The 14,460-nt window shown below is 42.6% G+C and overlaps 1 protein-coding gene and 1 non-coding gene across 3 annotated transcripts in view; one reads left to right on the top strand and one right to left on the bottom strand.

The window, feature by feature from the left end:
- The window catches only part of PTPN1 (protein tyrosine phosphatase non-receptor type 1), a 61,842-nt gene that overhangs the window by 34,344 nt on the left and 13,038 nt on the right, over positions 1-14,460 (bottom strand). The window lies entirely within an intron of this gene.
- On the top strand, positions 2,733-2,806 carry TRNAT-CGU (transfer RNA threonine (anticodon CGU)). The gene has a single exon. It is a non-coding gene; the product is annotated as a tRNA-Thr (tRNA).

A 14,460-nucleotide genomic window follows, 5' to 3' on the forward strand; every position in this document is an offset into this window, starting at 1 on the left:
TTCTTGTAAAAGTAACTGGTTTTACCACCCAAATATACCGTGTTTCCCCGAAAATAAGACACAGCTGGACCATCAGTTCTAAAGCATCTTTTGGAGCAACAATTAATAAAAGACCCGGTCTTATTTTACTATAAGACCGGGTCTTTAATATAATATAATATATAATATAATATAAATATGATATGATATGATATGATATAATATAACATAACATAACATAACATACTGGGTCTTATATTAGTTTTTGCTCCAAAAGACGCATTAGAGCTGATGGTCCGTCTCGGTCTTATTTTCGGGGAAACACGGTATTCTTTAAAGCGAACTCTGACATAAGATGCCAAAGTCAAGTTTTGAGGATGACCTTCAGCATCAAGATCACAATACATCATTGTACTTGCTGCCAGTTTTTGTCCTTGCATTTCAAGTTGTGCCAAGTGCAGACGGGGCCGGTCCTCATGGCCCGTCCTCAGTGAGTGCTCACTTACTAGCGGAAGATGACAACAAACACTGCTGAGCAGAAAGCACTGATCAAAGAGGAAAGCGCGACTATTCTACAGGAAGCCGGGCAAGGCATCAAGGGCAGCTGGGAAAAACGAGAGCAGTCACCTCAGGGGTAACTGCGCAGCACCACGTCTGTGCAGAGGAAAGAGATCTTCCTGGCACTGCTGACCAGCGGTCTGCCTCTCCTTGCCAACTTTGGCTGGCATCAATGGGAGAAAATAAACCACACAGCTGTGTCCAAGCTGTTTTGGCCAGTCTGCTCCGGCACCATTGCGTGAAAGAAAAGCTCGGCAGTGCGGGCTGCAGTGGAGAAGGGACACTTCTCCATTGCAGCCACCCAGAAGTCTTCTGCTGGTGTCACTCCCCAAGCCCTTGCCATCACACTGGACATGGGAAAGGAGAGACTGGGCCCACACCATACCACAGTGGCCTGCAGCCTCTGTCTGTGTGCCTAGATTCCTGGGGTATACAGGGCACACACACCACTTTCTAAACTTCTTGCTTCCGCTTAACGGGGCAGGACAGGTTTTCCAGAAGAGCTGATAGATGCGCCCCCCAGCCCCCGCTCAAAGGAGCAGACGCTCATCAGGTCAGGCTTGTTCACCAGCGCAGCCCAATTCCTACAGACAGAGAGAGGGTCCTCAGTAAGGACGGACTGAAGGAGTGTGCTCAAAGGTCAGCAAGAACTCAAGTGAGAGCTATGAGTTTAGGATTATGAAAACAGACACAGCATGAGGATCACAGTGGGAAACAACACAATGGCTGACCGCCTAAGAAAGTACTAACGACCCAGCTTACTTTGAGAACTCTGCTCTCTCTTTGACCTCCTCAATCGAAAGCTCATGGATGAGTTTCCAGAAACGAGTAATTTCCTGCTGTGATACCCAGGGAACGGCTGGGTGTGCTATAAACATTTCTTGGAAGACTGTGCCTCTTCTCCCTACTTCTCCTGCAGGCAGTGCCATTTTCTGCCGTGGTACATTCCTGGAGAAGGCTACATTCCATCTGAGATGGAATCAAGGCTCCCTACAAACCTGGAAAGGAGGTCGAGGGCTGGGATATGGGGAAGGTTTTTACACGGAGCCCCCAAGCCAAGCTGAGGAGACAGTACAGTGAAAGCAAGTCTCAAATCAAGACACACCGGGGCCTCGCACTGCCAACCATACTCAGACAGGGACGCAAGTGCAGTCTGACTAAGTCCCTGTGCCTAGCAGGGATGCCAGCACGAGCAGCTCCCGTCAGACCAGGCGCCGGATGGTATCATGTCCTCTCCTTGGCAGGACGAGTCCAAAGGAGAGCTGGTTCTGGCTCCTTTGATCCCTGACTGTTCAGTTTTTTTTTTCTTTTTTAAAAAGTATGTATTATGATGCTGACATTTACTTCAAAACAAATCGGAACTATCAGGGGTTAACAGGGGGGTACAGATGAAAGCAAATGGGCCATGAGTTTATAATTATTGAAACTGAGTCATGGATACATATGGGTTCGTTGTATTAATCTCCCTACTTCTATAGTCCGAACGTTTACATAAAGGAGCACTAAGACTCAATTTTTTTTACAGTAGGGGGATGATAAAACTAGATATCTGTTTTTCAGAGATTACTCTGCCTTTATGATTCTGGGAAGACGGTGGCAGCAGTGGCATAGTTTTTCCCTCTCCCTGGATTCTTCCATAAAAATAAACAGCAACAAGGAGAGCAAAACGAACACAGACCATCCCTCAGACAACAACGACGACAAAGCCTGGAACAAAGCACCCTTTGGTTCTGAAAGTACCAACAAGTAAGGCTAAGCCACTTAAGACCTATGTGGTACCAGCATATGCGAGCGAGGAAGTAGAATCAAGACAACAGGTGACTGGTGATTGTGATGGCCCTGGACAGTGTTGACAGGCCAATTTGTGTTAGCAGCCAAACTGGGAGCAGATTCGACAGGCCCCACCCCGACCCAAAGTGCTGGGGATGTCGAGACCCAGTGGGCTCTCAAAGCTAAGCAACCGAAACACCCTCTAGGACAAAACTCAGAGGAAAGAGGAGGTTTAGATAAAAGGTAGGATGGGAGGAACAAGGGAGGCAGATCTTAGAAAGTACAGGCTGTTTGAAAGATCACTTCACAAAGATGGTTGAAGCGTGAGCCCAAGAGCCCTAAGCTAGAATATCTACGTGATCCACTCCTTCCTTCCTAAAATGACACTAAAAACTGTTCACTTAAAAATGAGCAGACAAGGGGGCGGCCGGTTGGCTCAGTTGGTTAGAGCGCAGTGTTCGTAACACCGAGGCTGCCGGTTCGATTCCCACATGGGCCAGGGAGCTGGCCCTCCACAACTAGACTGAAAACAACGACTTGACTTGGAGGTGATGGGTCCTGGAAAAACACACTGGTCCCCAATATTCCCCAATAAAAATTTAAAAAAAACGAGCAGACAAGGGGCTGTTGAGTTCCACAGAGTGTTGTCATATTAAAGAGAGTAAGGGACAAAATAATATCCCTACAGAAAATAAAAGCAAGCTAGACAGATGCCTATAATCGATGAACGCAAATCCAACAAGCTAACAGAAACAAAGAAAATGGTAGGAGCTATGGAAGAACATAATAAATGAGAATGAGAAATCAAGAAACAAGGGAACTGGAAAAAAGATTTAAAAAGAGATATGAAAGAAGTCAGAAAAGAAAGGAAAAAATATTTTCAGAAACAAAGACAAAACAAGGAGAAACATGAAAGCAAATAAACACATTTAATGCTTTAAAAAAAACACAACAGGAGTTTTTAAAAAATTCAAAAAGAAATATAGAAATAGGTTTCTTGTACTATTACTATAATTTTTCTTTAAGTTGACATTATATTTAAAAATTGTTTGAAAGTATATTTGATAATTTTTCATTTATTTTCTAATTAAATGAAGGTTTTAAATTTTTTGAGAAAAATAAAAGAAACACATCATAGGCACAGAAGAATCAAACATACACATAACAAGCTGAGTCCCTGAAGAAGGACATCAAAGCAAGGTAAAAGAAGAAATGTAATAAATGATTAGTGTTTGAAATAAAATGTTTTAAAAAAAATCCATTGGGGATCTAAGCAAAAAGACCAAGCACTTATGAAGGAAAAGATAATTCAATTGTCAAACCGCGAGAGCAATGCTATATACCAGAAGACAATGGGATAACATATTTAAATTATTTAAGGAAAGAAACTATGACCCAAAGGTTTTTCTACATAGACAAAGTGGCCTTCTAATGTAAAGGCTGCAGACAAACTGTTATGAACATGCACTTAACAGTTTATAGAATATTGAATAATATTGAATAACATAGAATATTGAATATAGAATAACACTATAAACGTGAACTAACGTTTATAGAATATTGTTTCCATAACCCCTGCCTGAGGAATATAGCAGGGAAAGAGTGTCAGGCAAACGCAATGACTAGATGTCGGAAAGAACTCAAGAGTGAGCATGACTATTTACGAGGAGGTTTAACACAAAGGACGCTTGTAGGGAGACGGTTTACTATGCCATGTAGCCATGTACAACTATCAAAAGGGCGTGTGGGAGGTGGAACAGGAAGGGTTTCTGAAAAGTAGAATAATCTGGCCAATCGGTTTGATAGATATAAACGGAGACTCCTCAGGTATCAAACTGTGAATACTCACATCAGATGCCAGGGGAGAGGGAAGGGAAGGAGAATCAACGATCCCAAGTCGTGCACCATTTAACAACTGGGACGCATTCTGAGAAATGAGTCATTGGTTGTGCAACCATCATAGCGTGCGCTTTCACGAGCCTAGATGGGATAGGCTCCTGCACACGGGGCCTATGGCGTACGCTCGGCTATGCAGGCCACCGTTGACCGAAATGTCGTTATGCCATGCATGTCGGGAGGGAATCACAGATAGAGCCGAAAACTGACGTAAGGGTATGTCGTCAAGATGTTAGTAAAGAAGTAACCATTAGCAAATACAAACATTCCTAAATGCCAAAACACTTAATCATTTATCAAATTTCTCCTCAAAAATTATAAAGATAACGTGTCCAATGTACATAACGCAAAGATAGAATGAAAAACACTTAACCAATGTTAGCAGTTTAGTGGTGTCTATTCTTTCAAACTTTCCTCCAAACACATGCATACATAAATAATGAATTCTTACTGCTTGTTTTTACATAGATATTCACATAATTCTCACGTTATTCACATAATTCTATATCATTTTGTTCTTCAGCCATCTAACCTACCTTTATTTACTGATGTTGTTTTTTCCCACTGGGTTTTCTATGTATATCAACCACATTGGCAAACAGAATAAATCTGTCACTCCCAATAGTTTAGCAATAATTTAATTTTCTTATCTTGTTACTTTATCTAGAACCTCCAAAACCATGTTCAATAAAAGCTGGGTTAAGTTAAAAATAACCTCAGCATTTTAACTGGTTAGACACATTCTCCTGTTTAAGTAGCTTCCTTCTATTCTTATGTTATTAAGAGCCATTGTGTAAAGCCAGCTAGAACTCAACAGTTATTTTTCATTAAGGAGAGACCCAGCTCCACTGAGAGCCTATTCTGGACAGAAAGAGCTCCCTTTTCTCACAATCCAGAATCTAACCTGACAATCACATCTAACTAGTTTTTCTTCTCAGGTCCTTTCCATCAGCTTGGATAGAGTCCCTTGGCAGTTATCTCCTGCTTTTACATTTTTTCCAGCCGACAATCGGTCGATGTGCTGTTAGCTAGCTCGTGCAGCTTGATGGACAGCCAGCATCCATCATCTCGGCTTTTCTCCTGCTCGCTTCATGCTTTCTGAACATAGTTACTCTAAATAACTTCCCTTTTTACTTTTCATATTTTTAGTGTTTCTTTCCTTTTTACACCCCAAAATGGAAAATTGGGGGTATTTTCTCATTATAAAGGTAATATATCTTCATTTAGAAAACTCAAGCAACACTGAAAACCAGACCACATGTGAAAGTCATATGACCACTGAAAATCAACTGACCACATATGTACCAACTAGGGTGGTGAATATCTTTCTGGTTATTCGTCCCACAGAAGGGGGTCAGTGGATAGTCAGACAATCTATTACCATTTGAGAAGAATATTCACTCAAGATTTAAGCAAAGATCTCAAAGCCTCTTTTGTTCTGGTACCTCCCTGTATGCTTAGTCTTCTAATTACTCTGCTTTAACTACAGGCAGCTTGACATTTGTATCACTGTACAGCCTTTACAGACATTGTTGACAATTCAGTCCATTTTAAATGGCACTAAATAGATCTTTAGGCAGCCAGCTCAGAAACTACAAACTGGCTAAACAGTCTATACCAATCATTAGGCTGGTAAAGTACATTCAGATTCACAATTCTATTTTCGATCTATTTATTTCTCCGATAAGTAGCTGCTTTCTTAAAACAGGCTTAGAGAAAACACATAAGGCCATAAGAGGGATGTATGATTAGGGGAGGGGATGCTTTTCGAGGGAAAAAAACTAGACCTAAATCCCATCAAAAACAGTATTACTAATATAACAGTCTATGGAAAACAAATAATGCACACACAAATACGTATCAGAAAACCTGAGGAAATCTCAATAACATGGGCAAACTGTGTTGATATCTTGGTTGTGAGACACTATAGTTTTGCATGTTACCAAGGCGGGAGACAGCAGGGAACTGTACATGGGATCTCTGTATTATTTTTCACAACTGCACAGGAATCTACAATTATCTCTGAAAATTTCAATTAAAAATATGACTGGCAGAATATAGACAAATGTTTATAGTACTTGTATTGTGTAGTGATAGGAAAAAGAAAAATTTTGTTTTCCACAGTGAGCACATCACTTTCTAATAAAATACACTATAAGATTAGAAAAATAAGAATTCTTAAGGGAAGAAAGAATATAATCAAGATTTTGGACATTTAAACATATTTTATAAACGCTCAAAAAATATGAGTAAAGTGATTTTAGGACTGTTCAACAAATCATGGGATTCCGGTATACGATAAATTCTTAATTTTTAAATACTGGATAAACCATGGAGAAGTACTACTGCTACCAGTGAATAATTAACTGCTGTCAGTCATTATCTCAGGAGGTGATGTATTCTGGAACCAATGCTCCCCACGCACCCCTCTCCGTGTTCTTGAAAATTGCTAAGCCAACTTCTAACTGCACGGCTGGCCCACCCTAACCTTTAGGCCTCGCTCAAGCAGCCAGGGACCTTCAAACCTGCTCAAAGTTTCAACACTCTCACTGCACCTTTTATTTATCTTCACAGCCCTTCCTCCCCAATGAAAACGAATCATTTGTGTGACGGTTTCATGTTGTGTCCCTCCCGTGACCGTAAGAGACCACATGAGCACCCCGGAATGTGTCACTGCCCAGCACACTGGCCAACAACTGCAGTCACCCAATGAAGTTTTAAGGAATTAAGTGCTGACATAATTTATATGACTTTATATAGATGGCCATCGTGATGAATTACAGGGAAAATTAGGACTCTGCTGTTCAAGAATAATTGTTAGGTGGATTAGTCTCAAATGCCGAGTCCTTCATATGGTTTCTTTAATTCCATAAACATTTCTGAAGGATTTCCAGAGGTACCCCATCTTACATGGCAATCCTGAAGTTAGCTCGTAGGCAGATTGCATATAATTAAAATTAACCTTGGAAAGCATACCTTAAATTGTCAGAATTGAAGCCTTAGATATTTTTAAAGCCAAGGTCTTAACCTCTTTTGTTTCTTTTAACTGTAGCCTCCCTTTCCCTACAGAGGATATCAAGGTGTGGTTTGACAGAACAATGTGGTATTTCAAAGAATTTCTCTTTTTTCTTGTGGGGGTCAAGGCAGCAGATACAGTTTAACTAAGGAAGGTTAAGTGTGTGTATGATATGATTCTAGAAGGCGATGCGAGGCCAGGTACATGGTACCAGAGGTTTCCCATTCTAGCTTAGAAGAAAGTAATATAGAAGCAATAGAATTAAATATTAATTCACAGAAAATGGTATTAAATGTTCAGAAGGAATAAATAGCATGCTGCAAAAAATGCTTCTTGGCATGTCAGAAACTATGATCTTTCTAGTGGCTTTCTGTAACCAAACCCTAAATTTTCCCCTAGGCAGATGGATTCCTCAGGTGGACATACTAAAAAAAAACAGCGTGGGGGAGGGGAATTCAACAGAAGAGTTAGGTTAGTGTGACAGGCATGTGCTCTACTGAGGCAGGGACTGTGAGCTGAAAGGAGGGTGACTGGTGCTGGCTCCCGGGCAGAAGACACAGCACCAGCAAGGGCTGAGACTGGAGTGTGTGGTAAAGGTGTGTGTGTGGTGGGGGGCTAGCCAGGAGAGCTGGGCCTGGAGGACTGGGGGAACACCTTTATCCAAACCTGTTTTAAGCACCTGTGTTAGTGCCGCCAAGGAATCTGGACGCGTCACTCTCGGCAATGCAGAGGCATTGAAATTTTCAAGTACGACAGTGACTTCATTTCTCATCCAATCAACGACAGGATGGAAATGAGGGGCTGGGATAAAGGTGACGGTAAAAGGCCAGAGCTGAGGGAGGCCTGAACCAAGGTGAGGGAAGGAGATGGAAAGAGGTTCAGATGCAGGTTTCAAGAATCAAGTTGGAGGACGAAGCAATCGATTCACCGGATGTAGGGTAAAGTAAAGAGCGGAGGATTACCTTAGGTTTTGAGTTAGTGCAACTCAGAACAGATATATATATATATTAACTTGTAAACATAAGTGTCCACTGATTTTATAATTATTCAATGATTTCTTAATACCGAAAAAAATGCTTAGTGGTTAAAAAAAAAATCAAGCTTACAAGACAAGATAAATCGCGCTTTACTCTCCATTACAAAATACTTCCTCTAAACAAAAGCATGGAAAAGTCTACAAGAAAACTATTTTATAGAAAAAGAAAGTTTTATGGGTAACTAATTTCTGATATTTTTTAAAAAAAAGCAGCATATTTGCAGAGGTAAAAAAATGGCTTAAGTGCTTGAGAGATTTTCTGGCAAAAATAATTTTTCTGAAGGAATGCCAGTAAATTACAAAGACAAATCTAAAGTCTTATTTGAGTAAAATTTGTTAAAAGCATCACGCACTGTTTCATACGACAGCTTCTATGGTGAGACCACCCCTCCACCTTCTGTGCTCATAACTGTTAAGGGAAAAAGAATGCCAGGAACTTCCACCACACTGTATCAGAAAGCACTTGTGCACCGATCTGTAGTTCTGAGGAACAGCCATGTTCCACCGCCAGCCCCACCTGACCCATCTTCTTGGTTACAATGATGTCAGACTGAACCTTTCAAAAGTGGTACATCAAGCCTTTCTTTCTGGGTGGGTGTGGGTGTGCATGGGTGTCCCTTTCTGCTCAGAAGTGAAAGAGCAGCTGTCAAATGAGGGACAAACCGCCGTACATGAACAAGCAGGGAGCCTCCAGCTCAGCAGCTCTCCACAAGCTGGTATAAAAACACCAGCTGTTAAATGCAAACACCCCCGGCAGCAGTCTTCATCAGCGAACGGCCCAGTGAGCTAGCATCTCGCCGGTGTTCGGCTGAGGACAAAAATGGGACACAGGGTGAGTGCCTATTGAGGGGGATGTGACATTTCTGGAGATGAGAGCCCAAAGACAAATCATTTTTTCACAACGCTGCCAGAGCCAGGCCCTGTGGCAACCATTCAGATGCTCTCCTAGGTCCCGTGTGCTCTGACTGCCTTATGCTGCTAGTCCTTTGTACCACGTGAAGCATGAATCGAGCCATAAGAAACCACTGAGATGACCGACCCCAAGGTCTATCCAGTCTCCTGGCAGAAGATAGCTCGGACTCTGAAGCACCACAGGGGGCAGTTTTAGAGGGTTTAAGTAGGAAGCCCACTGTAAGTTTCATGTACTGTCATGAAAAGGTCTTACCTGAAAACTAATCTTAAATAAATATAATCAAGGCAGGCAGTATTAATTGTAAAAGCTGTTACTTTTCACCATGTGATATGCAATACAGAAGAATGAGATTGAAATCCATGCACAGTTTATAAAGATTAGTCACCTGGGATTCTATAATTTCTCACAGCAAATGAACATGTGATAACTCTGCCACAACATTTCATTTAGAAAACCTCAAAAAGACTACATACTCAAAACAGAAGACTGATAGGATAATATTCAGTTGCAGACAAGAGGCAAAAACCCTGGCCAAAAGCAAAAAACATGGTGACCAAGCAAAAACAGGCCAATGCCCCAGAAGAAAACAAAAGCAGGTAATGAAGAAAGAGCCAGACCCAAGCAGCGTCCCTGGGCGCTAACTGTCCTGCGCTCCAGCCCAGGAACCACAGCTAAATCATATTCCTCACGGCTCTAATCCACCCCCAGCATCCTGAATCCATCCTGTCCTCCAGTCCACGGCAGGCCAGACCTACTTGGAGGTGAAGAGAAAACCACGCCAGGGCCAGGGTTGCATGGTGGTCATACACACTCACACCCCTCCACACACCCACACACCGCACCCCGGGAGAACCCAGGATGGTTCTTATTCATAAAATCACTATTATATGTAACATTAAATATTATCTGTAGGAATCATTATCATGTATAGTGATTCTACAGGGAAATTTCAGATTATCTTAATAGGAATACTTCAGGTATCCTGCGTATTAAATATGTGCCATGGGTGAGCTTGGAACTTAACCACCATTCACAACACTGATTCTATAGAAAAACAGTCAGACTCCCAGGCAACCAACTTGCCAACTTTTGAAGAAGACCCATTTGTGTGCTAGGGACTGTCTGTGCTTTCATGCTTGGGCTACCATTTTGACTCATGCCAGTCAGAAGTCCATCTTGACATAGTTCCTGTGAACTGAACCAGATAAGATGTAAGGGAACACTCAGGATAGTAATAATCTTTGAGCCTCAAGAGCCGGGTACTCCCTGACACATAAACTAGCCATGGCTTTTCACCCAAAGCCTATGGATTTCAAAAGGACTATATGGGGATACTGGAAAAAAAAAGAGAACAAGCACAAAATTCATGAGCACAAAGTTTGCCACAAGATGACCCTGTCTATTTCACAGGCTCTTGGAGCTCGTTTTCCGGCGGTTCTTAACATCTCTCCCAGCCTGCTTCACCATATGCCTCTGTCATCCATCCTCTGAGCTGGCCTTGGGAGATTACAGACACACCATTCCAGAGAGGCAGAAGGAAGTCCAGATTGGACAGCAGAAGCAGCAGTTTATGGCTAGTTTGCAGTCTGTCACATGTCACGAGGTACACAGGGAGAGAACCCACAGATTGGTTACGGCGTCGATAGCCAACACCACACGCCCCATATCCTTACAGGGAATTAGCCCCAAGACCTAGCATGTGGGTAATTGCTCGTGGTGGCTGTGGTAGCCATGGGGGGAGAGGGTGCTGAGGAGGGGAAGCAAGAAGGGGAGAAATGAGACAAAGCGTATGATTGTGGTGGGGCCCCCGTAATGCACAGACCACAACATGGGGACCAAACAGGTCCCCCGACGCCCGCACACTGGCACATGGATGCTCACGGCTTTCCACGCATGTCCCACAGGTCTTCCAGGACCCCCGCTGACAACCCTGTCTTTAAAGCTTTATTTCTACTTTTGTTCTCAACTGCTCTACCTCTGACCTTCAATCTTGTCAAAAGGCATTTTTATGTTTAGAAAAATCTCAGTACATAACACTGAGGATTCAGAACCACGGCTCTCACTGACATGAACCATCGATCCCGTTTAAACTCAGTTACCCGATGAAAGGCAGTCGTGGAGTTCAGCAAAGTAGGCACATCCGGAGGCAGGACGCTGGCTGGACCGGGAAGAAAGGACTCCCTTCTGGTCACAGGTCCTCTGTGACACTGAATCACCTGGGTTTCAGGTCTTTGGAAAAACAATCCTTGCCCCAGTCATTTACCACAATGACTTGTCTTTGCAGAAAAGTGCTCTGCAAATTGTGAAACTCAATGCTTTTATTCTAAATTCGATTACATTCATATAAAAGACCAACCCGTTTAAAAGACAAACCTAAAAAAAAATTTTAAAAAATTTGAATACAGTAAGAAAGCCAAACCAACCCTAAGTATCCCTTCTTCACCAGACTAGACATGTCATTCTGCACCAAGATATAAAGCCAACCAAGCTTGCCTAGGCAAGAACAAGGCTTTTAACATTTATTTTTATTCCTCTCCTCCTCGTCTCCATTCAAATACCACCTGTTTCGTATGATACAGAAGATGAAGGAAAGTTGAAATACACAAGTAATAGAATAATCTTCAGGGCTGAACCAAGGATAATATGTTAGGAGAAAAGTTAAAGACAAAAACAATGGTTTCGTTTCAGAAGCAAATGCTTCACCTGCCCCAATTTTTTTTTTTTTTTTTTTGGCTGTCAACTTTCTGGCAAGATCAAAATCTCAGGAAATTCCCAATGAAACTCTAAAGGCAAATTAGGAGAAAGGATCTAACATTAGAGCCCAAGCACGCTGCTCCCTGGTCTGGTTCTTCACTTTAGAGAGGACCACCAAATCAACCACGAAATCCTATGTTGACAAGAGCTTTGCTTCCTGCACGTTGACAGCGGTCCGGCCTTTACGAAATGCCTCTAATCCCTGTCAGCATCGGGCAGTCCCAACTACCAAACCTATGAAGTCTGAACAAGAAAGGCTCTGATACCACTGACGTCTCCCTGACGTGGCCAGCACACTAAGAAACCCCAGGGACGTGGTCCCTCCATAGTGGCATGGTCTGTGCGTGGCACAGAGGCAGGGAGAGCTGAGGAAGACAAAGACAGATTATAGATGAGACTTAAGTTCCATTAAAAACAAATTGTATCTGGGATTAGGCCCACTGAAATCAACCCTCACCACAGGCAACGCACCGTGAGGGCGGACACCAAGGATTACACATGGTTCTTTGTCAGAAGGGGGTTCTAATCTCACTGCGGAGGTATGCCACATAGAGAAAATTAAGATAAAGGGTAATAGGGAAAACAGATGTGCTAAATTGATGGTGAGTCATTAATACAGGGTTCACACAATACCATAGACTCAATGCCTCCCTATCCATCAATTTCCAGTTCGTGAACCTTCTAAATAGCATAGCTGATCTCTTCATTCAGGAACTACTTATTAGGTCCTTTCTATATGCCAGGAACTATATACTTGGTACTAAGAGATACAATGACTGAAACAAAGCAGTCTGCCCCTTCTAAGACTTGACAGGTTACTTGGCAATGGGTAAGTAAACAGGTTAATTAGAGAACAATGGATATAATTACAGTATAATCACACAAAGTCCTATGAAAGGGGAAGTACAGGGGCCATGGGAGGACCTAGAAGAGGCACCTACCTTGGACCCAGGGAAAGAGATCAGAAAAAGCATCCTCCAAAAGGATGTCCTAGATATGACTGTAAGAAGAACAAGAATTAGCGAGGCAGACTGTTCCTGGCAGAGAAAACAGTATATGCAAGGCTCTGTGAGAAACAGAGAGCATTACCATTTGAGAAACTACAGTAACAGTTGTACCAGAGTGCAGGTCTGTGCATGCCTGAATCCAAGTGCCATTACTATCTCCTGGGTGAATAAAGGAGACAGCTGAGGAAGAACAAAGTGTCACATGAAAGCAGCGGCAGCGTGGGGAGATCCTTGTGGAACTCCCCCAGTATAAGAACAGAGAAGAAGCCCAAGACTGGAGAAAGAGAAGATACAAAAGGAAGAAAATGAGGAAAAGAGAGTTATAAAAACTGAGATTAGAGAACATTCAAGAAGCAGAGGTCAACCTGTTTAAATGGTGCTATGATAAGGACGCAAACTAGCCACTGGATTAGCAATAAGGAAGCTAAGAATTCTTTCAGTGGTTTGGCAGGGTGGAGCCTAACTTCCCTGGGCAAGAACTGACTGGGAGGTGAACAAGGGACGCCGCGACCCATTTATTTCCAACATCGCAACTGGAGAAGGAAACTGTTCAGCAGGGGCTGCAGGGAGAGCTGCAGCAGATGGAAGTCTGAGAATGTTTAAATGGTCCACGTAAACTGGTAAGAGAGACGGAGGGCTAAGGATACATACCTGTCTCTAAACTGTGACTTTATGCCTTGGCAGGTGAGCAGGGAAGGTGTCAAGGGCACAGACATAAGGGTTGCCTTAGACAGGAACAAAGTCTCCTTTTTCCTTGTGAGAATAAGAAGATAAAAAGGTGGCGGGTACTCTTTAGATCTGATGGCCAGGATTGAGGAAGACAGAGCAGAGATTAAAGACTGGATTCCTAGTGACCAATCTGCAAAACTGGGAGATTTTCTCCCCTAGTACTTAGGAGACTGGGCCCAGGCAGCTGGCTGGCCTGGTCCAGAGCTCGAGCTGGTCAAGTATGTTGATGGCAAGAAGATGGGCAAAGGGCTAGTTGTGCTGGACAGGTGCAGCGTTTCAAGTGACTGACCATGGTCTTAGCTGCATAAGGTGGGAAATGAGCTCTGAGAGTCAGGGAGGAGCAGCTGGAAATCTGGATGCAGGAGAAAACCCAACCCTAAGTGTTTTCACTTTCCTCAGCAAATCTGAAGACAAAGCATAATCAATGAACTGGGGATCTTATCCAGAGTTTGGACTTCTGTAAAAGATGCCTTTTTATAATTCTTTCTTATTCACCCCCTGTCGCAAAAACAATTGCTTCTCCCCTGCAATATTTTGGCTATTTAATGGCTATGTTTTAGTGATTCTGTTGAGAGGTTGGTGAACTATTGTTTTTCTACTCCACATATCTACTTGTGCTGTGTATATTCTATGGTATCTACTCAGTGACATGTAAATGACTCCAATATGAAAGTAGGAGGAAAAAAACCCCACACTTAAACATCCCCCCACCATTAAAAGGACAATAGTCAAAGCTTCTTTTATTCTATTTTGTTATTCATTGGAAAACTCTCCCCTTTTCAAATCTTTAATGACCAGTAAT

Source organism: Rhinolophus ferrumequinum, chromosome 23 (genome assembly GCF_004115265.2).
Source record: "Rhinolophus ferrumequinum isolate MPI-CBG mRhiFer1 chromosome 23, mRhiFer1_v1.p, whole genome shotgun sequence".
NCBI classification, from domain to species: Eukaryota; Metazoa; Chordata; class Mammalia; order Chiroptera; family Rhinolophidae; genus Rhinolophus; species Rhinolophus ferrumequinum.